Genomic DNA, 27,615 nt, shown 5'->3' on the forward strand with positions numbered 1-27,615 from the left:
CACTGAGAGAATAATGCAGCCCCATCACAGAATATAATGCAGCCCCCCATATAGTATGATGTAGCCCCCAGAATATAATGTAGTCCCCTGAGAATAATGCAGTCCCCCACAGAATATAATTTAGCCCCCTCATAAAGTGTAATGCAGCCCCTCTCCACCCCCATAATTGCCCTCCTCACCACCTCCATCATTGCCTTCTCCCCCTATCATTCTCCCCCACCACCCCATCACTGCCCTTTCCAACACCTCAATCATTGCCTCCTCCCCACCATCATTGTCCATTTCATCACTTCTATCATTGCCCATCACCTCCATCATTGCCTCCCCCACCGCCATCATTGCCCATCACCTCCATTATTGCCTCCCCCACCACCATTATTGCCTCCCCCACCAATCATTGCCATCACTTTTATCATTGCCTCTCCCTACGATCATTGCCCATCACCTCCATAATTGCCTCCCCCACCATCATTGCCCATCACCTCCATTATTGCCTCCCCCCACCTCCATCATTGCCAATCACCTCCATCATTGCCTCCCCCCACCATCATTGCCTATCACCTCCATCATTGTCTCCCCCACTGCCATCATTGCCCCTCCTCCATCATTGCCTCCCCCCACCAATAACATTGTCCTTCCCCACCACCCCTCTCACACTCACACACACACAGCACCGGTCCACATCACTGCCATCATTGCCAATCACCTCCATTATTGCATCCGCCGCCACCACCATCATTGCCCATCACTTCCATCATTGCCTCCCCCACCAATATCATTGCCCATCACCTCCATTATTGTCTCCCCCACTGCCATCATTGCCCCTCACCTCCATCATTGCCTCCCCCCACCAATATTATTGTCCTTCCCCAACACCCCTCTCACACTCACACACACACAGCACCGGTCCACATCACTCACTCACACTCACACAGCACCGCATCACTCTCACAAACACACAGCACCACATACACATGCAGACACACAGCGCAACTCACCTCCCCGCCGCAGCAGCACATCATAGAAGCCTCTTCCTCGCCGGCAGCTTTCTCTCTGAGACAGCACACTGGATGATGACATCATCCAGCTGGGCTGTCTTAGACAGGAAGCGCCCAGAAAGCAGGATGCTGGGATGTGCTGCGGCTCCGGGGAGGTGAGCTATGCTGTGTGTCTGCATGTGTATGTGGTGCTGTGTGTGTGAGTGTGAGAGTGATTCGGTGCTGTGTGTGTGGTGCGGTGGTGGGGATGGGCTGCCCGCTATTAAAGAGGAATGGTATTCACGCCTCTCCACGCCCATAGGGGTGTGGGGAAGCATGAATATTAATTTTGCTTTAGCAGCGGGGACAGGATCCTGTCTCCCACTGCTGCTAGCTGGCACAGGGCGGCCCCCTTGACTCAGGGGCCCCATAGCCACTGGCTTGGGGGCCCCTTGATCAGTGGGAGCCCTTGGAGCAGTGGGGGCCCTAGGCACCTGCTGGCCAGTATGCCAGCAGATGTCAGTGCCTGGGCCCACCGGAGAATCCTCCGGTTCTCCGGTGGGCCAGTCCAAGCCTGACTGTGTTACTTTGTGATGTGTTTATTGTCTGCACATTCCTTGCTTAATTGTAAAGTGCTGTGGAATATGTTGGCGCTGTAGAAATATATTATTATTATTATTACTATTATTAACAGCCTTGGTTTCTGATAATACACCAACTCACACCTGGTATTCTACAACTTTTCTTATGCATACCATTTTTTTCCTCCATTTAGAGAATAAATTCACAGAACTCAAGTTGCTTTTCCATTTTTAGCAGCAATGCAAAAAAGAAAAAAAAAACACTTTTGTACTATGTTCACATACAGAATCTTGGCTTCTAACAAGGGCGCTATGAGACAATAATGGCTCTTTACTAAGCAGTCGTACTAGTTATCTGAATAGCAGGGAGCCATTATACCCTGCGAGAACTAGGCGAGTACAATAGGCTTTCCACTCACACTGACAATACTTCTGGTTGCATTTGATATTTATTTTACAGAAGCTTAACACCCTTATTATTTATACCATAAAGGCTGTGTTCTGTTATAAGATGCATAAATAAAAATATACATAGAAGTGTGGAGCTTGTATGACGGTAAATAGATGATTGTTTGCCGCCGCTCTCGGCAGCACAATGATGGTTGTTACTGTATGGCATTGCATAGAGCGACTCCAATAGGAGCCAATGTTCTGAACACGACCCTATGAACAGAACACTGTCTTTAGAGTATAATATGTAGAAAGCCTGACAAAGATGATTAATTGCTAAGCTGGAGTCCTGGTATTCAGGATTTGCCAAAAATGGCAAAAATCAAAAGGAAGGGGTTTCAGTTCTGATGACAGTTATTAACAGCCTGATGACTGTTTCTTTGTGATTAAAGAGCGCACTGACACCGTATTACAAGAACATCCAATAATACAAGCGGTTATTCATGTTCTTTACCACGTTGATTTAGTTGCATCTATTTGTGCTTCACACATTTTTACATGCGCTATTGATCACCGCTGGATTTAGGGAATGTACAAACATTTTTTTTCTCTAATCTGTTTTATTTGCTGATTGTAGATTATTTTTGTTATTTTTTCCAAAATGACTCATTGATTTGTATTGGAGAATGTTGTAGACATGCTCTGTGGTTTATGTAGTAGTCACGTGCGTTTTCACACTTCTTTATACAAGTTGGCTAGATATCTTTTTTGTAGGCATGCTCTGTGGTTTATGTAGTAGTCACGTGCGTTTTCACACTTCTTTATACAAGTTGGCTAGATATCTTTTTAGTCTATCTATGCAGCTATATCATATGTGGTATTTTTCACATAGGCAAGTTCATGAATTGTATGTAAGCTATTATATGGGTAATAGAAACATGTCAAAATACAGCAAAAATGCCAATAATGATCAGAAAATGACAATTAATTCTCACCCAAATATGTATAATGTATAACAGCAAGTGAAATAAAATATAACTTTTAATGCATAGCTTAAAAATTACCAGAACTAAGGTGTCACCAAATAGTGATTACAATGAGATGCCCATACACTGGGTGATCCCCAGGGGATAATTGAAAACACCCAAAAGCATCAAACAGGAATATAGAATGCAGCTAGTATAATATCCAAACAGCAATCTATATATATATTGGATACAGCATAAAAAATAGCAGCAAAATGCCATAGCCAATTGCACTCATATGTTTATATATTGGCTAGACCAAAAAAAAAGGAGAGGGTTCATCGCCACAAATAGATGAGAATAAAAAAGGAACAATCTCACCAATATTTTTCAGACGGTCAGGAGTCTCCAGGGATACTCTTCATACATATAGAAAGGCAGCCATGGGAGTACAATACCCTGTCACATCCCTCATAAGCTGACCATTATCTGATCCCCAGGCTCCTGCCCTAACAAGGGCAGTCCACAACTAGCCCTAGATTGCACAAGCCCTACACTTTCCCTTAAAGGAGCGTCCCAACGCGTTTCATCCAAGTAACTCTTCAGGGGACTAACTTGTTCAAAAGTGCCACAGTGCTAAAGCTAAGAGACATACATCCTCCTGCTCTCAATGCTATCTGCTGTCTGCAGAGAGCGGAGGAAAAAGGGCTTATTTATATCTTTAGGGTGATCCACACAGCCCCATCACAATTAATTAAGTGAGTCACATGTGTATACTCACTCTCACTTTACATATCAATCGTCCACCATTAGATGATTCTTCCCTAAGATGCACGCCGCAATTCGCGCTAATTCCACCCCCATGACATCACAGAGCAAAGCATCTTGGGTATAGAACATTAACTGGTCGAGGAAGCCCCACTTCCGGTAAAACCAAAATGGCGGATGCCCCACTTCCGGTGACGTCTAGAAACACAATAGCCGCCCTTGGGAGCGCCCCACTTCCGGTAAAACCAAAATGGCGGGTGCCCCACTTCCGGTGACGTCTATAAACACAATAGACGCCCTTGGGAGCGCCCCACTTCTGGTATGCGGGACCGCATCATGCCCCACTTTTGCAGAAGCACATACAGCGGTACCGCCACACTTCCGGTAAGCGGAACCGCATCATGCCCCACTCCCGGGGAAGCACATACAGCGGTGCCGCCCCACTTCCGGTAAGCGGAACCGCATCATGCCCCACTTCCTGGGAAGAACATACAGCAGTGCCGCCCACAGCAACACCAAAAAATAACGCTGGCAAAGAGCGCAATTCACCTCCGGTCCAACGGAGCAGAGATAAATTTAACTGACATCCAGATATAGTGATAAATCAGTGATAAATCAAAAACAACGATCGATCACATATAAAGCATACCGTAGCACCACCTATATAGATATCATTACAAAGGGGTCTTTAGGGGACCAAAATACACCTCACCAATATGGTGAAATATATAAAGGGGGGGGAAGGACAGAGGCCCTCCTCACAAAAATCAAAAGGGGAGTAATGATGGACAGTATAAAATACCAATAACAATAAGGAAAAGATACAGTATATACAAACGTACAATGCAAATCCTAGTAGTTGGTGACAAAAGATAGTGATTTTGGCTTATAGACCAATCTTATCAGAGGATTAAAAAAAATTGGAAGGGAAGAGAGAAAGGAGGAATTCAAATGAACCAATTAAAATTAATTTGCTCATTGAGGCCTTTAGGTGTTACCGTATCCAAATAAAAGATCCACTTAGCCTCACATTGTAACAACAACTGATCCCAGTTGCCCCCTCTCTGTGGTTTAAAGACCCTATCAATCACAGTGAAAGTAAGGTACGTAATCTGTCCATCATGCATACCATGAATATGCCTTGAGATAGAAGTGTCTCTTTTATGTGTTATATCTCCCACATGTTCACCGATCCTTCTGAATTCACGAATTGTCTTTCCAACATATTCTGACCCACACTTACAAGTGACTTTATAAATGACGCCCTTGGTGCTACAATTCATAAAGTGTTTGATGGCATATTTCTTACCAGTCACATTGCTTACAATGGTCTTACTTACACCAATGTGTGAACAAGCCACACAATGACCACACTTAAAGCAGCCCGTGACATCACTATGGAGCCATGTTTTATTCACTGGAGATGAAAAATGACTCGGCACCAATCTGTCCTTCAAGGAGCGTGCTTTCCTATATGTAATCATAGGTGAGGCACTTAAGTATGGAGAAACATCACTGTCCATCTGTAAGATGGACCAATGCTTCTTAATGATGTTCCTCACAGGAATCGCACCATTATCATATGTAGTTATGAATCTGAGGGTATCATTATCCGGAGGCTTTATGCTGCTGTATTTTGATTGATTTTTTTGTGGAGTGATATGGCAGGTTTCTTATCTGTGGGTCTAAATACTGAAAATTGGTTATTGGAGGCTAAGGAGGTTTTCTCTGAAAACACCTTTACTCAAAAGAAATATCTTCCTACATTTAACGTTGCTTTTAAAGAGCTGCAGCAGGTATATAGAGATCAAATTACTTCCTGGTGGGAAGTGCAAAGCCTAGAAAGCTACCTTAAGGCTAAGATCGTCCCTCGGAATTTAAGAATTAACCTATTGGCTGGTAATAGACATAAGAATCCAGCTTTTGTACTTAAATGGGAACGAGAAGCCACTGAGAGCTCTTTACGCTTTATGCAATTGCTGCTAGATGAAGAGAAGGCTACCCTGAGTTTATTGAATGAAAAACTTAAAGAACATATTGAGGTTACCAAGAAGTTTTCTACAGAAACAGATTTTGGACTAAAAGAAACAAAACTTCAGACACATATTGAACGTTTTCAGTACCATCTCAAGGAGAGAAAGCACAAGCAGTATTTGCGAGACGTTCAAGATTTCAAAGATAACAAAGCCTATCTAGTTCTAACCCCACGTATAGGTGCCCCCGATAGAGACACTGAACTCTCTTCAACGGATACTGACTTTTCTGAATCAGAAAGTAGAAGTCGGGCCAATAGAGGGAGAAACAGAGGGCGGGGCAGGGGTCGAGGCTCACGGTGGACCTTCTGATAGATCTGATACATCTAGTGGACATTTTTTAGACCAAGTCTATGCCCTAAGGAACAGACCACCACACCCAAGAAGTGATGGGTCGTGCATCTAATGATTTGTCCCTTTCTCAGGATATTCAGATCATTAACCTCTCAGAGAGGTTGATTGACGGTGCTGAGAGATCTGTATTGAGTAAGGGTCTTTCATTTGTCCCTAATACGGATTTTGATCTTTTCAGGACAGTGAAGGATCTTAATTTGTTCTTACGTAAAGTTAGGTGGAAGAAGTTCTTCCAGAAACAAGATTCTCGTGTAAGTCTAGAGTTGGGCATTCCGGAAGACATGTTACCTGATGTCAGGTTGCTCAACTCTCTTTCAGAAACTGATCCTAACACTTTGGGTCAAGGTCCTTTTACTGAATTGAGAAATAGAAGTACGAAAATGCCACCATTGACTGGTGATCTGTCCGCGATTGATGTCTTTTCCAATCTAGTCACTGATGATTTGATTAAGCTTTCACAGGATCAGCTCTATTGCCATTATAATTGCTCTAAAGAGGAAATGGATGCGATTGCGTGTCTGGAACGGGACGACAGCATTGTGATTAAACCCTCAGATAAGGGTGGCAATGTTGTCGTCCTGGGAGTCGATCATTACCAGCGGATGTGTGATGCTATCCTTTCTGATGGTGATACATATAAGGTGTTGGCACACAATCCCATGAATGTTTATCGAGAAGAATTGCAACAGATCTTGTTAGAGGCTTTGAGTAAAAAGCTCATTAATAAAACTGAATTTGAATTTATGCTTCCGAACCATCCAATTACTGCCACCTTTTATTGCTTACCCAAAGTTCACAAGGGACTTAGTCCTCTTAAAGGTAGACCAATTGTCTCAGGAGTGGGTAGTCTCTGTCAGAATGTAGGAATCTATTTAGATCAGATTTTGTCTCCCTTTGTTTCCTCATTACAGTCTTTTGTTAAAGACACACCGGACCTCCTCCGTCGATTAGATGGGCTTAGTATTGACCCTAAGGCTCATCTTGCTAGTATTGATGTTGAGGCATTGTATTCATCTATTCCGCATGTATATGGTCTGGAAGCGGTGTCATATTTTTTGAACATGAGAGGGTGTCAATATCGAGAACATAATCTCCTTGTCTTGCAGCTCCTTCGGTTCTGCCTTACTAGGAATTTTTTTGTTTTCAATCACAGGGTCTACCACCAGCTGAGGGGGACCGCTATGGGGAGTCCCTGTGGTGGGAGGAGACCTTGGTCTTTGGTGGTGATGAGGATGAGGGGTCGTCTATGTGCCGTGTCCCTGAGCTATGGACGCGGTACATAGACGACATTTTCGTTGTATGGAGGGGCTCTATTGAGGAATTTGATGAATTTGTTGTCACTCTTAATCATAATGATATAGGCCTGTTTTTCACTTCAGTTATTGAGACATCGAGACTGCCCTTTCTTGATATCCTGATTGAAAAAAATGAGAAAGGAGAAATAGGGACTTCAACATATAGGAAACCGACATCAACAAATTCTTTATTGCATTGGGGTAGCCATCATCCCCAACATTTGAAAAAAGCCATTCCTAAGGGACAATATCTCAGGGTTCGGAGAAATTGCTCTGATATGTTAAGTTTTGAATCCCAAGCGCGGGATTTGAGGGATAGATTTTTAAATAGGGGTTACCCCAAATATGTGTTGAAGCAGGCCTATCAAGGAGCTAAGGACAGCAGACGATCTGAATTGTTGAGTACTAGCAGCGTAAAGCCTCCGGATAATGATACCCTCAGATTCATAACTACATACAGTGGGGCAAAAAAGTATTTAGTCAGTCAGCAATAGTGCAAGTTCCACCACTTAAAAAGATGAGAGGCGTCTGTAATTTACATCATAGGTAGACCTCAACTATGGGAGACAAACTGAGAAAAAAAAATCCAGAAAATCACATTGTCTGTTTTTTTTTCATTTTATTTGCATATTATGGTGGAAAATAAGTATTTGGTCAGAAACAAAATTTCATCTCAATACTTTCTGATATATCCTTTGTTGGCAATGACAGAGGTCAAACGTTTTCTGTAAGTCTTCACAAGGTTGCCACACACTGTTGTTGGTATGTTGGCCCATTCCTCCATGCAGATCTCCTCTAGAGCAGTGATGTTTTTGGCTTTTCGCTTGGCAACACGGACTTTCAACTCCCTCCAAAGGTTTTCTATAGGGTTGAGATCTGGAGACTGGCTAGGCCACTCCAGGACCTTGAAATGCTTCTTACGAAGCCACTCCTTCGTTGCCCTGGCGGTGTGCTTTGGATCATTGTCATGTTGAAAGACCCAGCCACGTTTCATCATCAATGCAGTTGCTGATGGAAGGAGGTTTGCACTCAAAATCTCACGATACATGGCCCTATTCATTCTTTCATGTACCCGGATCAGTCGTCCTGGCCCCTTTGCAGAGAAACAGCCCCAAAGCATGATGTTTCCACCACCATGCTTTACAGTAGGTATGGTGTTTGATGGATGCAACTCAGTATTCTTTTTCCTCCAAACACGACAAGTTGTGTTTCTACCAAAAAGTTCCAGTTTGGTTTCATCAGACCATAGGACATTCTCCCAAAACTCCTCTGGATCATCCAAATGCTCTCTAGCAAACTTCAGACGGGCCCGGACATGTACAGGCTTAAGCAGTGGGACACGTCTGGCACTGCAGGATCTGAGTCCATGGTGGCGTAGTGTGTTACTTATGGTAGGCCTTGTTACATTGGTCCCAGCTCTCTGCAGTTCATTCACTAGGTCCCCCCGCGTGGTTCTGGGATTTTTGCTCACCGTTCTTGTGATCATTCTGACCCCACGGGGTGGGATTTTGCGTGGAGCACCAGATCGAGGGAGATTATCAGTGGTCTTGTATGTCTTCCATTTTCTAATTATTGCTCCCACAGTTGATTTCTTCACTCCAAGCTGGTTGGCTATTGCAGATTCAGTCTTCCCAGCCTGGTGCAGGGCTACAATTTTGTTTCTGGTGTCCTTTGACAGCTCTTTGGTCTTCACCATAGTGGAGTTTGGAGTCAGACTGTTTGAGGGTGTGCACAGGTGTCTTTTTATACTGATAACAAGTTTAAACAGGTGCCATTACTACAGGTAATGAGTGGAGGAAAGAGGAGACTCTTAAAGAAGAAGTTACAGGTCTGTGAGAGCCAGAAATCTTGATTGCTTGTTTCTGACCAAATACTTATTTTCCACCATAATATGCAAATAAAATGAAAAAAAAACAGACAATGTGATTTTCTGGATTTTTTTTTCTCAGTTTGTCTCCCATAGTTGAGGTCTACCTATGATGTAAATTACAGACGCCTCTCATCTTTTTAAGTGGTGGAACTTGCACTATTGCTGACTGACTAAATACTTTTTTGCCCCACTGTATGATAATGGTGCGATTCCAGTGAGGAACATCATTAAGAAGCATTGGTCCATCTTACAGATGGACAGTGATGTTTCTCCATACCTAAGTGCCTCCCCTATGATTACATATAGGAAAGCACGCTCCTTGAAGGACAGATTGGTGCGGAGTCATTTTTCATCTCCAGTGAATAAAACATGGCTCCATAGTGATGTCACAGGCTGCTTTAAGTGTGGTCATTGTGTGGCTTGTTCACACATTGGTGTAAGTAAGACCTTTGTTAGCAATGTGACTGGTAAGAAATATGCCATCAAACACTTTATGAATTGTAGCACCAAGGGCGTCATTTATAAAGTCACTTGTAAGTGTGGGTCAGAATATGTTGGAAAGACAATTCGTGAATTCAGAAGGATCGGTGAACATGTGGGAGATATAACACATAAAAGAGACACTTCTATCTCAAGGCATATTCATGGTATGCATGATGGACAGATTACGTACCTTACTTTCACTGTGATTGATAGGGTCTTTAAACCACAGAGAGGGGGCAACTGGGATCAGTTGTTGTTACAATGTGAGGCTAAGTGGATCTTTTATTTGGATACGGTAACACCTAAAGGCCTCAATGAGCAAATTAATTTTAATTGTTTCATTTGAACTCCTCCTTTCTCTCTTCCCTTCCAATTTTTTTATCCTCTGATAAGATTGGTCTATAAGCCAAAATCACTATTTTTTATCAGCAACTACTAGGATTTGCATTGTACGTTTGTATATATCTTTTCCTTATTGTTATTGGTATTTTATACTGTCCATCATTACTCCCCTTTTGATTTTTGTGAGGAGGGCCTCTGTCCTCCCCCCCCCTTTACATATTTCACCATATTGGTGAGGTGTATTTTGGTCCCCTAAAGACCCCTTTGTAATGATATCTATATAGGTGGTGCTACGGTATGCTTTATATGTGATCGATCGTTGTTTTTGATTTATCACTGATTTATCACTATATCTGGATGTCAGTTAAATTTATCTCTGCTCCGTTTGACCGCAGGTGAATTGCGCTCTTTGCCAGCGTTGTTTTTTGTTGTTGCAGTGGGCGGCATTGCTGTATGTTCTTCCCAGGAAGTGGGGCATGATGCGGTTCCCTTACCGGAAGTGGGGTGGCACCGCTGTATGTGCTTCCCCGGGAGTGGGGCATGATGCGGTTCCGCTTACCGGAAGTGTGGCGGTACCACTGTATGTGCTTCTGCGAAAGTGGGGCATGATGCGGTCCCGCCTACCAGAAGTGGGGCGCTCCCAAGGGCGTCTATTGTGTTTATAGACGTCACCGGAAGTGGGGCACCCGCCATTTTGGTTTTACCGGAAGTGGGGCGCTCCCAAGGGTGGCTATTGTGTTTCTAGACGTCACCGGAAGTGGGGCATCCGCCATTTTGGTTTTACCGGAAGTGGGGCTTCCTCGACCAGTTAATGTTCTATACCCAAGACGCTTTGCTCTGTGATGTCATGGGGGGTGGAGTTAGCGCGAATTGCGGCGCGCATCTTAGGGAAGAATCATCTAATGGTGGACGATTGATATGTAAAGTGAGAGTGAGTATACACATGTGACTCAATTAATTGTGATGGGGCTGTGTGGATCACCCTAAAGATATAAATAAGCCCTTTTTCCTCCGCTCTCTGCAGACAGCAGATAGCATTGAGAGCAGGAGGATGTATGTCTCTTAGCTTTAGCACTGTGGCACTTTTGAACAAGTTAGTCCCCTGAAGAGTTACTTGGATGAAACGCGTTGGGACGCTCCTTTAAGGGAAAGTGTAGGGCTTGTGCAATCTAGGGCTAGTTGTGGACTGCCCTTGTTAGGGCAGGAGCCTGGGGATCAGATAATGGTCAGCTTATGAGGGATGTGGCAGGGTATTGTACTCCCATCGCTGCCTTTCTATATGCATGAAGAGTATCCCTGGAGACTCCTGACCGTCTGAAAAATATTGGTGAGATTGTTCCTTTTTTATTCTCATCTATTTGTGGCTATGAACCCTCTCCTTTTTTTTGGGTCTAGCCAATATATAAACATATGAGTGCAATTGGCTATGGCATTTTGCTGCTATTTTTTATGCTGTATCCAATATATATAGATTGCTGTTTGGATATTATACTAGCTGCATTCTATATTCCTGTTTGATGCTTTTGGGTGTTTTCAATTATCCCCTGGGGATCACCCAGTGTATGGGCATCTCATTTTAATCACTATTTGATGACACCTTAGTTCTGGTAATTTTTAAGCTATGCATTAAAAGTTATATTTTATTTCACTTGCTGTTATACATAATAGAAACATGTGCCAAAAAAAATTTAATTTATGAATAAATGTGGGGTGTTGTTTTTTTTTTCACTTTTTTAGGTTTGTTATCTATTTTTTTATGTCTGGTCATTCATTTTCCAGCCACTTAGATAAATTTACTGAATGCAGTTGTGATCAATCGGACAATTGTAATTGAACGTAGTGCAGAAGATGTGGACTCACTGGGTTGCTAACCATAGAATAATAGAATGTTAGATTTGGAAGGGACCTCCAGGATCATCGTGTCCAACCCACTGCTCAATGCAGGATTCACTAAACCATGTCTGTCCAGCCTCTGTTTGAAGACTTCCATTGAAGGAGAACTCACCACTAGAGTTGATCGAATTTGTCCAGAATCGGTTGCCGAATCTGAATTTGCCATATTCGTGCCATATTGCTGCCGAATTTATGTTTGACGATCGATTCCGAACAGATTTGTTCATTTCTACTCCCATTGACTCCAATAATGTTTGGCAAATAATGCAAAAACAATATTCACCACTGATAGTAATTGGAACCAAATTTTGAAAAATTTGCTGAACTCTATTCACTACTGATACGCCTCAGAGGCCGTGGGATACTCGGTACCGGGCCGGTCGTCTTAACGGGATGTGTCACAGTGGCAGTGACCCAGTCTGTGGCCCCAGGTGGTCATGTAAAAGGGGAGTAATGATTAGGGATAAAGTTTATGTAGTGATTCGTTATGCCAGTTGGAGTGTTCGACTGTAGTATAGCTGGCACTGCAGATGATCCCTGGGGGAGTAGATGGTGATGGCAGTGCAGATGTTTAACCCTCTCCAACCAGGGCTGACCCCCAGAGATTGTGATGGGATTAGAAGGCACGGAGTAATAAGGCAGGAGACAAGGAAAGTCACTTTATCATTTACTGTAGTTCAGGTTCAGTTCAGAGGAGATATTACAACTCTCACCAGGTTACAGTTTGCTCTGCAGAATGGGAGTTATCCTTCACTCTGCTGTGACTCGGTGTAAGCTTCCTGCTATTCTAATCCCTTCTGGAACCAAGGCTTCCCGGAGTGTGAAACTTCCAGTACAGCCACTACTCACTGTGTTTTCCTCCTCTGGCAACTTGCAGCTTGGATCCTGTGTGAAGCTCAAGTTTCTTCTTGCACAATCCTTCACTTATCCTAGTTTGCTGCAGTCTTCCAGGGGAAAACACTCTGCTTTTGGTTGTATAAACCCACACAGTCTCTCAGCTTAAGACCCTGCACTGAAAGCATGGATCGCCTAGGGGCTGACTCCCTGATTCTTCTTAGCTTTGCTCCTGGAGGAAGCGCATGTCATGGCTTCCAGGAGCGTTCTCCATTCGCTTCTTCTTCACTGAAAACAACTCTCGACTCCTCCCCCTCCCAGTTAGGTTGTGTCTGCAAAGCTCTAAGCTTCAGACAAGTAAGGGAGTGAGGTAAATTGTGTGTTTGTGTTGTGGTCTCTAGCAGAGAAAGCATAACTCCCATGGCTCACAAAACACATACAAAACAGTACATATTTAACCATTTTGTGGCAGTAAAGACGCAGGGCACCACACTACCTCTTGTGGCAGCCTGTTTCACTCGTTGATCACCCTTACTGACAATACGTTTTTTTCTAATATCTAATCTGTATCTTCTCCTATTCAGTTTCATTCCATTGCTTCTCGTGTTTCCATGTGCAAATGAGAATAAGGATGATCCCTCTACACTGTGACAGCCATTAAGTCTCCTCTAAGCCTTCTTTTTTGCAAGCTAAACATGCCCAGATCCTTTAATCGTTCCTCATAGAACATACTTTGCAGTCCGCTCATCATCTTAGTCGCTCTTCTCTGAACTTGCTCCAGGTTTTTCATGTCTTTTATAAAATGTGGTGCCCAGAACTGGACACAGTATTTCTGATGCGGCCTGACCAAGGAGGAGTGGAGGGGGATAATTACTTAATTAGGCAACTGAGATTACAAAGTTCTTCATCCTTAAAATAGTTTTCAGGTTCGAGAAGAAAAGCCTGTGGTCACCTTATGCAAGTCCTGCTTATTCCCTGTGTGATTGGGTGGTCATATGATCACAAGAATGCAATTTGCATAGTTGCAGTGACGTGCCAACGAGAGTCTTTTCTGCTTCTCTTAAAAGGGAAGCAAACATAAGAAAACAAAATATTCTCTAAACCAGGTTTTTGCATTAAATGTATTTTTTTTACATTGGAATTTTACTTTTGTTTTACATATTAAAATCTGTATTAAAATTAAAAATCCTGAAACTTTCACACCAGCCACTGAGGCTTTTTTTAATTTTTACTTTTTTTTTTTTTTTTTAATAAAAGAATGAAATTAGGTCCATGCAACACTATTTTTTAAACTAGCTTCCTGTTTCAGGAAACAGCACTTGTACATTAGCTACAATAAACAGATCTTCACCCTATATTTTATATTGAGGTGTCTAATGAGCATGTGCAACGGTCATTGTGAAGGAAGGAGTAGCAGGGTCAGCTGTGATATGGTCTATTGTGAATGATGGATCATGCGTTTTCAGCTGTGTGTAGACAAATTGCCTAGGAGAGCATTGTAAGGCCTATAAACCTTCTCACATTGGCATGCCAGGCTAGGCATGTCACTCTACACAATGAGAAACGTTAAAACCTCTAAACATAGCTGAGATGGGGTGCAACGTTAGTCCGCCTCCTGGTGGTACACCCTGGGTAACGCTAAAGGACTAACAATCTTGACGACCAAATAATCAAACTACATCTAGATCTCCTGGTCAATATATTTTACATCAAATATGATAATGTCTACTCTGATTTCTGTTCCTTTGTTCTTTTCAAACAATGTTTATTGCTTGTTATTTAATCTTATATGATGCTAAAATATATGTTCATACGATTAAAAAAAAAATAGCTGGGATGTAAGGGCTTTCAGTCATTGTAATTCTGCCTCTACTGATTAGGAGCCTGCTGAAAATAAAAAAAATAAAAAAAAATGGCAAAAAAAACAAAACTGCAAAACCATGATTTGGCAGTCTGCAATCAGATGCAGATTGACTGCAAACGTTGCTTCTCTTCTGGAAAACTTTAACGAAAATGCAACTTTTTCAATGGAAAACCCCAAAACCAAAAACCTAGGAGTACCAAGTCCAAATATCAATAAAAAGATATAAGTTTATTGAACAACTGGTACAAATCACAATATAATAGATTCCAAAATTGGTAAGTGCGAACATAAATCAATGCAATCGAATTCCATCCAACATTACAAGTGCTTACCCATAGTGTGCTCAGTTAGGACACGCACCAAGCCGCCACTGACACGCGTTTCGCTTCAATTTTTCAAGGTGATGGTGTGGCGTGTGCCCTGACTGAACACAGTGGAATTCAATTTCATTGAATTATGTGCACTCTTATGTGGCGCCCCTGAGGGTTCAGTCGCCACAGAGGTGCTGCACCTCCTCCTGAGGTGTAGTATCCCACTCCTCAGGTAAGATGGTAACACCTGACCAGACTCCAGCACCTACAGCGAGCACAGACACCTTAGAACAGCAGAGCACTCTTTATGGCAGCTGCTTTGGTTCATCAAGGGTGCTGGGAAGTGGGATGAGCTTAGATTGTACTAAGAGGGGAAAGCTGACAGGAAGTTAGGTCAGAGAATCCCCAGAGGGTGATGGAGAGAGAGGACGTGTTTGCAGCAGCCTCCTGTGAGCTGGAGCTGCTGGCAAGGAAAGAGAGAAAAGGAACGATCAGTTTTTCAGAAGAAAGATAGAACAGAACGGAACGCGAAGAGGAGAGAGACTGGGGACTTGTGCTAGTGCAGAGCCCTTGCCTAAGTTTAATGCGCCAAGGCCAGGCGCCGGTATCCGAGGCTGTGTGCTAATGATCCTACAGCAGTAACCGGAGGAATAGAAGTTGAGACCACTTTATTCCCACCTAAGACTCGACGACACAGCAGCAACGTGTGTGAGCCGGGACATGATTGTAAGGAATCCCCGAAGTTGGCTACAGCTGCCTGTCATGCGAGTGGAGTTCTAAGTAACAGCAAGAAAGAGGAACTTGAGTGTAATTCAGAACTACAAGTACTTCAGATTAGCGCTAGCAAGGAGATATTCAGAAATGGCACATTTGGAAGGGAGTGCTGGAAGGGTGTATTCCATCTGCCTAGGAGTTGGCTGAGCCCCTCACCTGAATACCACTGCACTGAAGGGGGCACCTGTCTATGCCAGAAATGTGAGTAAAGCTTTGGAACTGCATTCAGCTGTGTCATTGCCTTCTTCCTGTGCCAACCCCTTCAGCACTGCTATATCCCTGTGCCTAACACTACACCATCTACCTCAACATCTACTACTGCTGCCCTGGGTCTACAGCTCTGCCTGTGGAGAGCTATTACACCTCTGCTGCATCATACCATCTGTCCCAGAGGATCTGCACTGCAGCGCTGGTCACCTCTGACCAGATACCACAGGTGGCATCTCATCACAAACTTATCCATACATAAACTATATTCAATCCACCTATTTTACATGGATGCCCAGGGCCACGGACAGGATCACCGCCGCTGTGACACTGCCTCTTTAAGACACCATCACGGTACCGAATGAGTGTGAAGTCAAACCACCTCCACTCGCCCTGGGGGTGCTCCATTCACTTACCAATTTTGGAATATATCGAGTTCTACCCCATCACTCCCCATAGAGCTATTAGCACTAAGCACTTCATTATATATACATTTGTGGATGTCAGGACATTTGCAGCCATTTTTTTTACCTGATTCTGTTCTTGTGACACTTGTCTTTGATGTCCATGTTATTTATGTAGTTTATCTATTATAGTGTGATTTGTACCAGTTGTTCAATAAACTTACATCTTTTTATTGATATTCGGACTTGGTACTCCTAAGTTTTTGGTTTTGGGATTATATTCAGGAGTGTCCTTCTTTATTCATGCCTGGGACATAACCACATGGTTATTTGTCTCTTGGGCATCTCTTTACTGATGGCATACTTTATGGTCTATTATTATCTATTTTTCAATGGAAAAGTAGTAGAATTATGGAAATCGCAAGATCGACAGACCTATTAATGATGAAAAAAAAAGTTTCAAAACATGAAAAATTAGATGTCAAAATTATGTTTTTAATGCAAAGGTGTCAATCGTAAACCATGGGGCGTTCACGGGAAGTAAAACTATTTTAACATTATCTGCTGATGTAATTAATGCTACGCTTCCTCTGCATATAAATATATTTTTTTGTTTTTATTTTGGTTATATGCCTCAGCCATTTGCATTTTTGTGCATTGAATGAGAAAATCTGATTAAGCAGGAAACCCAACTCCGAAAGATAAATGGCTTTTGTTTTAGTGAAGATAGGTCTGAGCTATGGGATCTGCTGTAAAGCCGTCATGGGCGCAGCAGGGGAAGTGGGCAACATCCAAAACCGATTATAAACTCATTGAAGCTTGGCCGACACCTCACTCCTTGACAAACTGATGGAATGCTCTTCTACATTTATTGTGCTTCAGACTTGGTGGAAAAATCAGCACAACAAATGTGATGTAAAACATATTTACAGAAATACACAGATTATGCTCCACTGCAACTTGTACGGGTAAGACCGTGTTCACACCATCGTTGAGGTTTCTGTGCATAATGGGAGGCCACAACACTCTTCAGCAATTTTAGAAGGAGTATCACCGCTGCCCTATGGACCCCATTAAACTTTTATGAGGCCATTTGTGCTAAGGTATAGTTTTTGTCATTTCGATGGGAAGACTAGTGTTGCAAGCACTAAAATACTTTTAAAAATCTGCAGAGCCTGCCATCAATGTGAACTGGGGCAATGGGGTGATTCAACAAGACCAATGTTTTGAACACCCAGTTTCGATCCAGGGTGTGTTGGAGTAAGGCTAAGTTCCCAATTAACCCCTTCATGACCCAGCCTATTTTGACCTTAATGACCTGGCCATTTTTTGCAATTCTGACCAGCGTCCCTTTATGAGGTAATAACTCAGGAACGCTTCAACGCATCCTAGCGAATCTGAGACTGTTTTTTGTGACATATTGGGCTTCATGTTAGTGGTAAATTTAGGTCCATAATTTTTGCGTTTATTTGTGAAAAAAAACGGAAATTTGGTGAAAATGTTGAAAATTTTGCAATTTTCAAATTTTTAATTTTTATTCTGTTAAACCAGAGAAGTATGTGACACAAAATAGTTACTAAATAACATTTCCCACATGTCTACTTTTACATCAGCACAATTTTGGAAACAACATTTTTTTTGTTAGGAAGTTATAAGGGTTAAAAGTTGACCAGCGATTTCTCATTTTTACAATAAAATTTACAAAACCATTTTTTTTATGGACCACCTCACATTTGAAGTCACTTTGAGGGGTCTATATGGCAGAAAATACCCAACAGTGACACCATTCTAAAAACTGCACCCCTCAAGCTACTCAAAACTACATTCAAGTAGATTATTAACCCTTCAGGTGCTTCACAGAACCTAAAGCAAAGTGGAAGGAAAAAATGGACATTTTAATTTTTCCAACAAAAATTTTCTTTCAGCATCAATTTTTTCATTTTTACATGGGCAACAGGACAAAATGGATCCTAAAATGTGTTGGGCAATTTCTCCTGAGTGTAATGATACCTCATATGTGGTCATAAACCACTGTTTGTGCGCACGGCAGGGCTCAGAAGGGAAGAAGCGCCATTTGACTTTTTGAATGGAAAATATGCTGGAATATTTAGCGGTTGCCATATCGTTTTTGGAGAGCCCCTGTGTGCCTAAACATTGGAGCTCCCCCACAAATGACCCCATTTTGGAAACTAGACCCTCCAAGGAACTTATGTAGATGCATAATGAGCAATTTGAACCCCCAGTTGCTTCACAAATTGATCCGTAAAAAAAAAAAAAGTAATTTTTTTTCACAAAAATGTTCTTTTAGCCTAAGTTTTTTCATTTTCACATGGACAACAGGATAAACTGGATACTAAAATTTGTGGGGCAATTTCTCTTGAGTACACCGATACCTCATATGTGGTCATAAACCACTGTTTGGGCGCACTGCAGGGCCCGGAAGGGAAGGAGCGCCATTTGACTTTTTGAATGGCAAATTAGCTCCAATCGTTAGCGGACACCATGTCGTGTTTGGAGAGCCCCTGTGTGCCTAAACTTTGGAGCTCCCACAAAAATGACCCCATCTTGGAAACTAGACCCCCTAAGGAGCTTATCTAGATGTGTGGTGAGCACTCTGAACCCCCAAGTGCTTCACAGAAGTTTGTAACTCAGAACCGTGAAAATAAAAAATATTTTTTTTCCCTCAAAAAATGATATTTAGCCCACTATTTTTTATTTTCACAAGGCTAATAAGATAAATTGGACCCCAATAGTTTTTGTCCAGTTTGTCCTGAGTACGCTGGTACCCCATATGTGGGGGGGTGACCACTTTTTGGGCACACGTTGGGGCTCGGAAGGGAAGTAGTAACGTTTTGAAATGTCAACTTGATGGAATGGCCTGCGGGCGTCATGTTATGTTTGCAGAGCCCCTGATGTACCTAAACAGTGCAAACCCCCCACAAATGACCCAATTGGGAAACTAGACCCCCTAAGGAGCTTATCTAGATGTGTGGTGAGCACTCTGAACCCCCAAGTGCTTCACAGAAGTTTATAACGCAGAACCGTGAAAATAAAAAATATTTTTTTTTCCCGCAAAAAATGATTTTTAGTCCACTATTTTTAATTTTTCCAAGGGTAACAGGAGAAATTAGACCCCCAAAGTTGTTGTGCAATTTTTTCTGAGTACACTGATACCCCATATGTGGGGGTAAACCACTGTTTGGGCACACGTCGGGGCTCGGAATGGAGGCAGCACTGTTCGACTTTTTGAACGCAAAATTGGCTGGAATAAATGGTGGCGCCATGCCATGTTTGGAGACCCCCTGATATGCCTAAACAGTGGAAACCCCTTAATTCTAACTCCAATCCTAACCCCAACACACCCCTAACTCTAATCGCAACCCTAATCATAACCCTAACCACAACCCTAACCCCAACACACCCCTAATCCTAATCCCAACCCTAATCATAACCCTAACACACCCCTAACCCTAATCCCAACTCTAACCCTAATCACAAACCTAACCCTAATCCCAACCACAACCCACCCCTAACACTAGCCCTAACCCTAGCCCTAGTCCTAGCCCTAACCCTAGCCCTAATCCTAACCCTAACCCTAGCCCTAGCCCTAATCCTAGCACTAGCCCTAGCCCTAACCCTATTTCTAACCCTAGCCCTAACCCTAACCCTATTTCTAACCCTAATTGAAAAATAAAAATATTTTATTATTTGTCCCTATGGGGGGGGTGATAAGGGGGGCGGTGATTTACTTTTTTTTAATTTTGATCACTGTGAGAGTTTATCACAGCGACAAAATTAAAAAAATGAATCTGTGGTGAAGCACAAAGGGTCCTGTCACTGCGGGTCGGGTGACCTTTCCGTGACTCTGGTCACCCGACCTGCAGGGGGGCTTTGAAGTCATGACACAGCATATGCGTCATGGGTCAGATTGGCACCAACTTTCATGATGCATACGCTGTGTCACAGGTCGGAAAGGGGTTAAAGTAATCAGAAGAGATAAAAGACAGGTCATGCGCTTTCCGATATTGAAATCGGCCTGATATTTGCGATATCGGAATTCCAATTCCTGATTCCGATATTTTTTTCACATCGTAAATCGTAAATCCCGTAAACCTTCAGCCTCTGAGCGCTCCGTGGAGCCAATCAGGAGCTGAACAATTGCTGACAACATTGTGTAGCTCCCCAAAGCTTGGTAGGAGGCGTCCAAATTTGCTAGCTAGGGGCTGCGCTGCGATTGGCTGGCTGGATGGATGGTGTGATCAGGCAGTAAAGGCTGCGCCTGCCATTTTAGTAGTGATGGGCAGTCCGGCTCTTTTTGGTGATCTGGCTCACTTGGCTCCGCTCACCAAAAAGAGCCGGCTCTCTTTGCCTCAAAAAGCTGCTCTTCTTGCAAGAAGTGCTACTTTCCCCACTTTTATCACTCCAGTCTCTTAACTATAAAGCCTGGCCTCCTCATACAGCTGTACAGGGCTCTAGTGAAGGCTTTTTAGCCATTTTCTCAGACTGTATCTCCAGTGCACAGGCCCTCACTCCTGTCCCTTCACTATAAGACTGTGTGCACACGCTGCGGAATCTGCTGTGGATTGATCCGTGCAAATTTTCTAAATCCGCAGGTCAAAAGAACTGCAGTTTATCTGTGGCTTATCCTGTGGTATTGCCCTGCGGTTTTACCATCTCCACAATGGAGGAGATGGTAAACCGCTGAGGAATCCGCAGAAAGAATCGACATGTCAATTCTTTCTGCGATTTAGAAACGGTTTGGCTTGGCGCGTGCGGGAAGCCAAAGGGGCGGGCCGTCGTGGGCGGAGCCAGCCGAAAAGCGCGGAAAAAGTGAAGTGCCGCGCGGGAAGAGGCCAGCGCGCGAGAAGTGAGAAGCGGAGGCCTGCAGTCCCGGTGTCCCCCCCTAAATACCTGGAGCGGCCTGGCTACCGCAGTACTCAGGGGAGTCACATACTCTGAGTGAATTTAAAGAGAGACTGTGCAGTTTGTTTGAGGTGTATCCTCTGTCTGAAAGCCAGAAAGTGAACATCCTTATTGAGCAGCTAACTGGTGCAGTGCAAAAGGAAGTAAAAGCCTGGCAGGACACTGATAAAGAGACTGTTAAAAAGATCCTGGCTAAGCTAAAAAGCACCTTTGACACTCGCACTGCAGCTGAAATAAAAATGAGATTCTTTGGGTGTAAGCAAAGAGTGCAGGACAGTATACGGGACTATGCCCTTAACCTGCAGGAGGCGCTGCGAACCATCAAGCTGATTGATCCAGACAGTGTGAAAGATGGAGACAGACTGTTAAAGGAACAATTTATTGAGGGCCTCTTATCCAGTACCCACAGAGCACAGCTGCGCATCATAGCCCTACAAAACCCTGACCTAGACTTTGCAGACTTCAAAGACAGGGTTATTCGGGTGCTGCATGAACCAAATGTCAGCCGTCCAGCGCCCCCTAGGCACCCAGCGATCACATACTATCAAGAAGCAGCATCTTTCCCTCTCAGCCCTGTGGAGGCTGATGCACAGACTCTGGACAAAGATCCATCTGTCGAACTGCGTCTTCTGGTCCAGGAGCTGACCAAAAATATGGCTGCACTTGCCAAAACTGTGCAGTCCCTGCAGGTGTCAAAGGAGAAGATCCAGCTGGCCTCCAGTCCAGAGGATGTCCCGTGGCTACCGAAGAAGAGGATCCCGCCACGCCAAGGGAGAGACATCGATCGCTATGACCCGGACAGACGTCCCATCTGTCGTCACTGCCACAAGGCAGGCCACATTGCAAGGTTCTATTATTTAAATGAGCAACCCCTGGGGCAGAGGGCCAACCCCCAGGAGTAGGACCACAAGGCCCAAAGAACTGGCAAGCCAGGTATGTTGGAGGACGACCGGTCCTCCCAGTGATGATTGACGGCATCCCCATGAACGCTTTGCTGGACACTGGCTCTCAGGTGACAACTATGCCATATATCCTTTATAAGCGATATTGGGCTGACTCTGAACTTATTCGCGGCCCAAGTGATGAACTCACAATAGTTGCCAGCAATGGTCAGTCTTTGCCGCAAGTAGGATGTAAAGAGATTACTATTAAAGTGGGGCAAGTAGAGTTAAAATCTCAAGGTCTGATAGTTGTAGACATTGATCGACGAGAATGTAACCCAATGATGACCCTTGGTACTAATGTGATTGAAAATTGTCTTGCCGAGGTTATTGTTTTGTTGCAACAGGTAGTCGAGACTGCTGTTCCAGTGAACAACGAGTACTGCAGAAGGAAATCAAGGCCCTGATGCAAAGACAGCAGGTAGCACTGTCTGGCAGAGAAATTGGCAGCGTCAGAGTGAGTGATCCTTTCCCCATTGCGATAACCCCCAGATGTGAAATGTTAATTTGGTGTCGGGCAGCCATAGGCTTCAGAGGAAAAGATTGCCAAGCATTGGTAGAGCCAGTGTACTCTGATAGCCGGCCCACTGTCCTGACAGCCAGAGGGGTAGTTGATGTTCGCAAAGGGAGAGTACATGTACGCCTCTTGAATTGTGGGGAGGAGGAGGCCACAATACCTCGGTATGCCACAGTTGCTAAGCTGCTTACTGTCAGTAACAATGCATACGGGCAGCAGAGCCCTTGGTTTCATCTGACCAGGTGGAGGACAATGGCTCCGTAAAGCAGCTGGCGGAGTGGTGTCAGCAGCTGCATGCGGGAACTGACTCCACCCCTTCATACCAAAAGAATGGGATTTACCGAGTGACTCAAGAGTATGAGCGGGTATTCAGTAAACACCCCCTAGACTTTGGGAAGGCAAAAGGGGTTCAACACCATATCCCCACTGGAGATTATCCACACATTAAAGAAAGGTACCGGCCTATACCCCCAACACAATATCAATGTGCCAAAAGTATGTTGCGGGAAATGAAGGAAGCTGGGGTGATCAGAGACAGTTGTAGCCCCTGGGCAGCCCCAATAGTCTTTGTGAAAAAGAAAGATGGTACCAAGAGAATGTGTGTTGATTACCGAAAAATTAACAGCATTACACATAAGGATGCCTACCCATTACCCAGAATTGAGGAGTCATTAGCTGCACTTAAAACTGCTAACTATTTTTCCACCTTGGATCTCACTAGTGGGTATTGGCAGGTTCCCTTGGCAGAGGCAGACAAGGAGAAAACAGCATTTACTACTCCAATGGGTCTCTGCGAGTTCAACTACATGCCATTCGGGTCTGCACCGCCCCAGGGACATTTCAAACGGCTAATGGAGTGCTGTCTTGGACACAAGAACTTCGAGACAGTCCTGTTGTACCTTGATGATGTCATTGTTTTTTCCAAGACTTATGAAGACCATCTGAAGCACCTGGCTGAGGTGTTTGAAGCCCTGTCCAACGTTGGCCTGAAAGTGAAGCCATCCAAATGTCACCTCCTGAAGCCCAAGGTACAGTACCTCGGTCATGTAGTGAGTGCAGAAGGTGTGGCACCGGATCAAAAGCCACTGTCATCCGGGACTGGCAGAAGCCCAGCAACCTCCATGAAGTACGTCAATTCCTCGGGTTGGTAGGCTACTACCAAAGGTTCATCAAAGGCTTCACTGAGATAGCCACGCCTATGCAAAATCTTCTGGTGGGCCAGCCCAAGAAAGCCAGGAAGAAGAGTCCTACATTTGAATGGAATGAGGAACTGGAGAGGTCCTTCACTCAACTGAAGATGGCTCTCACAGGAGATGAAGTTCTGGCCTACCCAGATTATGACCAACCATTTGTTCTGTATACTGATGCCAGCAACGTGGGACTGGAAGCAGTACTGTCACAAGTACAGAATGGAAAAGAAAGAGTGATCTCCTACACCAGCAGGAAGCTTTGTCCCACTGAATGGAACCCTGACAACTACAGTTCCTTCAAACTGGAGTTCCTCGCCATAGTCTGGGCTGTGACTGAATGATTCAAGCATTACCTGGCTTCAGCCAAGTTTACCATCTTCACGGACAACAACCCGTTGACTCACTTGGAAACTGTAAAACTGGGTGCACTGGAGCAGCGATGGATGGCCCGGCTGTCTAACTATGAATTTACCATCAAGTACCGAGCGGGGCACAAGAATGCCAATGCTGATGCGCTGTCCAGAATGTCCAATCTGTCAGATGCAGGAGAAGACCCTGAGGCACTCGAAGAAATAGTTACCTGCCTTCCACCGGCCAATTGCGGCCCAACGTGCCCAGGGAGTGAGAAAAAGATGGTCTGTCATGAAAGAGGCCACCCTAAATCCATCGCCTCATCATGACTGGGCAGAAACGCAGGATAGCGACCCAGCAGTCCGCCTGGTAAAGGCGCTACTTTCACAAGCTGACTCACACCCAGATCCAGATGCTCCTGAAGAAACCCAGCAGTTGTGGAAGGAAAGAGGCCGGCTGTTCATCTATGAGGGAAAGCTGTGTCGGAGGAGTATCAATGCCCGCACTCATGAGTTGGTCTGGCAAGTGGTAGTCCCAAAGAGGGAGGCATCAATGGTCTTGGAAGCATACCACAATGGACACTTCGGATGGAAGAAATTGGAGGCCTTGCTCCGGGAGAGATTCTACTGGGCTGGTATGAGGAAGGCCATTGAAAATTGGTGTCGGGAGTGTGGACAATGTATCCTGCGCAGAAAGGACCGTAACAGCCAGCGAGCTCCTTTGCAGCCAATAATAACCAAACAACCCCTTAAGTTGGTCGCCCTGGACCATGTGAAGCTGGTTCCAAGCCGTTCAGGCTACGTTTATGCTCTTACCATCGTTGACCACTACTCGAGATTCCTGGTAGTTGTGCCTGTCAAGGATCAAACAGCCAGGACAGCAGCCAGAGCATTCCAACAGCACTTTTGTCGACCACACGGATATCCCGAGCGAGTGCTTATAGATTAAGGTCCAGCCTTTGAGGTGGAAGATTTCCAGGAATTCTGTAACTTGTACGGTTGCAAGAAGATCAGGACAACACCGTACCATCCAGAGACCAATGGCATGTGTGAAAAGATGAATCAGGTGGTGATCGATCTACTGAAGACCTTGCCTTTGGAAGAGAGGAATCTGTGGCCAGAGAAGTTGCCATATCTGGTCGACCTCTACAATCACATTCCTGTGAATTCCACCAACTGCACTCCAGCCTACCTAATGAGAGCGAGACCTGGCAAGTTGCCTATTGATTTGGATATGGGAGTCCTTACACCTGAGGTGACATCACCAGATGCTCACTGGGATACGGAGCGGCAGCAACCGCACCGTAGAGTACAAGAGTGTGTTGAAAATAGTCTAGCTCAGGCGAGACAAAAACAGGAGAAGAACTACAATCAACATGCACCTGCGGTTCTCTTATCACCAGGAGAGCAAGTCCTAAAGAGGAAAAGGAGGATACATAAATTGGATGACCAATGGGAAGCTGAACCCTACACCGTCTTACCATCAAACTTCGACAACACCAAAGTGTGCCTTATCAGTAAGGATGGAGGAGAAATCTCATCAGCAGTATTGAGGGACCATCTGAAACTGTGCCCTGACCAGCTGAAGGAAAGGATGGGAGAACAAAACAACCTTCAACCCATAGAAGAAGAAGAAAAGGTCAACACTGTACTTGGGAATTTCCTGCAAACTGGACAAGAATGGATCAAGCCATCGTAGTTCCTGTCCTAATCTTTCCCCAGCCTACTGCAACTGAAGCAGCAGAGACTCAAGAGAACTCTGAAAATCAGGAAGTTCAGGCAGCGGATGTTACACCACCAGTGGAGCCAGAGAACCTTTGCCCTGCCAGTGGTGAATCTAAGAGTCTAAGAGTTCACAGATGGTTACTACCCAGTTTACCCACACCAGTGCTACGTAGGTCTGTCCGTAGTACCCAAGGTATTCCACCCCTAAGGTTCCGCATATAGATACGTTTTGTAAATGTTAATCTGTAAATATGCAACGTTTCAAGTTTTGTGCCTACAGGGACTCTGTAAGACTTTTTGGACATTTTATTCTGTTTCAATGGACAGCTGGACCACAGGACTATGTGTGGTCAAAACTACTTGCAAATAGTTTACCAACTTGCTCAGGAATTGGCCATGGACATTGACGCATGGACTAATCGTCATCAGGACTATTTTTGATCTTTGGTTTTTGTAATTTTTCCTTTTTTTGAAATCTTATTTACAATTGTTTAATTGTTTATATGTTTTTGCATGTTTTCTTCAGTCTGTGAGTACTGAATTGCACTAGGGGGGAATGTGGCGCCCCCAGGAGTGTGGTCTCCACAGTGGCATTACCTTCCTCCTAGGAAGTGTGATGTAATGCTTGGAAGCAATGAAGGGTCTCTCTATCAGTTAATCACAACACACAGCACAGTTCCCACTCCAGGCCAGCAGAGGGAGCGCTGAACCAAAATTGGGGGAAGAGCTGCTCTCTGGGGGCCAGGAAGGGGAAATTAGGAGTTTGTGTGAGGAGGGCAACGTGTGTGGATGTGAGGAGAAGAGCTGGGAGATTGAGCAGAGAGTTCAGGCTCATTCCCAGCTGTAGCGCATGATCTGGAGCCCGATCTCCAAGGTTGTATGGATACTGATGTTCCTGTACCAGAAATCGGAGGAATAGGAAGCTGTAAATGCTCTATTCCCACATAAGACTCGGAGGTACAACAGCCACGTGTGAGCCAGAAGAGGAAGGCTACAGCTGTCTGCCATACGAGGGAGTTCTAAAGAGAATAAGCAAGTGGAACTTCAGTGTAACACCGTACTGCAAGTACCTAAAACTAAGCGCTAGGAAGGAGACTACACAACCCATCTGCCTAGAGAGATTCCTAAGTTGCTTTCAGGCTAGTCAGCTCCTGTACCATCTGTAATCTGGACCCTGGACTGCATTTGCCAAGCAAAGTAAAGGTAAAGAAACTGCACCCTGTTGTGTCCTTGCCTTCTTCCTGCAAACTCTCCAGCACTGCTACATCTCTGTGCCAAACACTATACCCTCTTCCTCAACACCTACCCTCTTCATCTACTCTGCCCTGGGACTACAGCCCTGCCTGTGGAGGGCTACACCATCATTGCTGCACCACACCATCTGTCCCAGAGCATCTGTTTGCAGCATCGGCTTAACATCCTCATTGCCGAGCACCACAGGTGGCGTCACGTATCATCCACTCAGAAACTTTAATCATCAGCCACACTATTCTTTTCCATGGGCGCCCAGTGACACTTCCCTCTGAGATACTGGCCCGGTACCGAGTACCCCACAGCCCTGGGAGGGCGACCCATATGCATGGGACCCCTCACCCCCCTATCCTGGTATGAATGGTACTCCTCA

Source organism: Dendrobates tinctorius, unplaced genomic scaffold (genome assembly GCF_039654945.1).
Source record: "Dendrobates tinctorius isolate UK_male_01 unplaced genomic scaffold, ASM3965494v1 ptg000006l, whole genome shotgun sequence".
In the NCBI taxonomy this organism is placed as follows: Eukaryota; Metazoa; Chordata; class Amphibia; order Anura; family Dendrobatidae; genus Dendrobates; species Dendrobates tinctorius.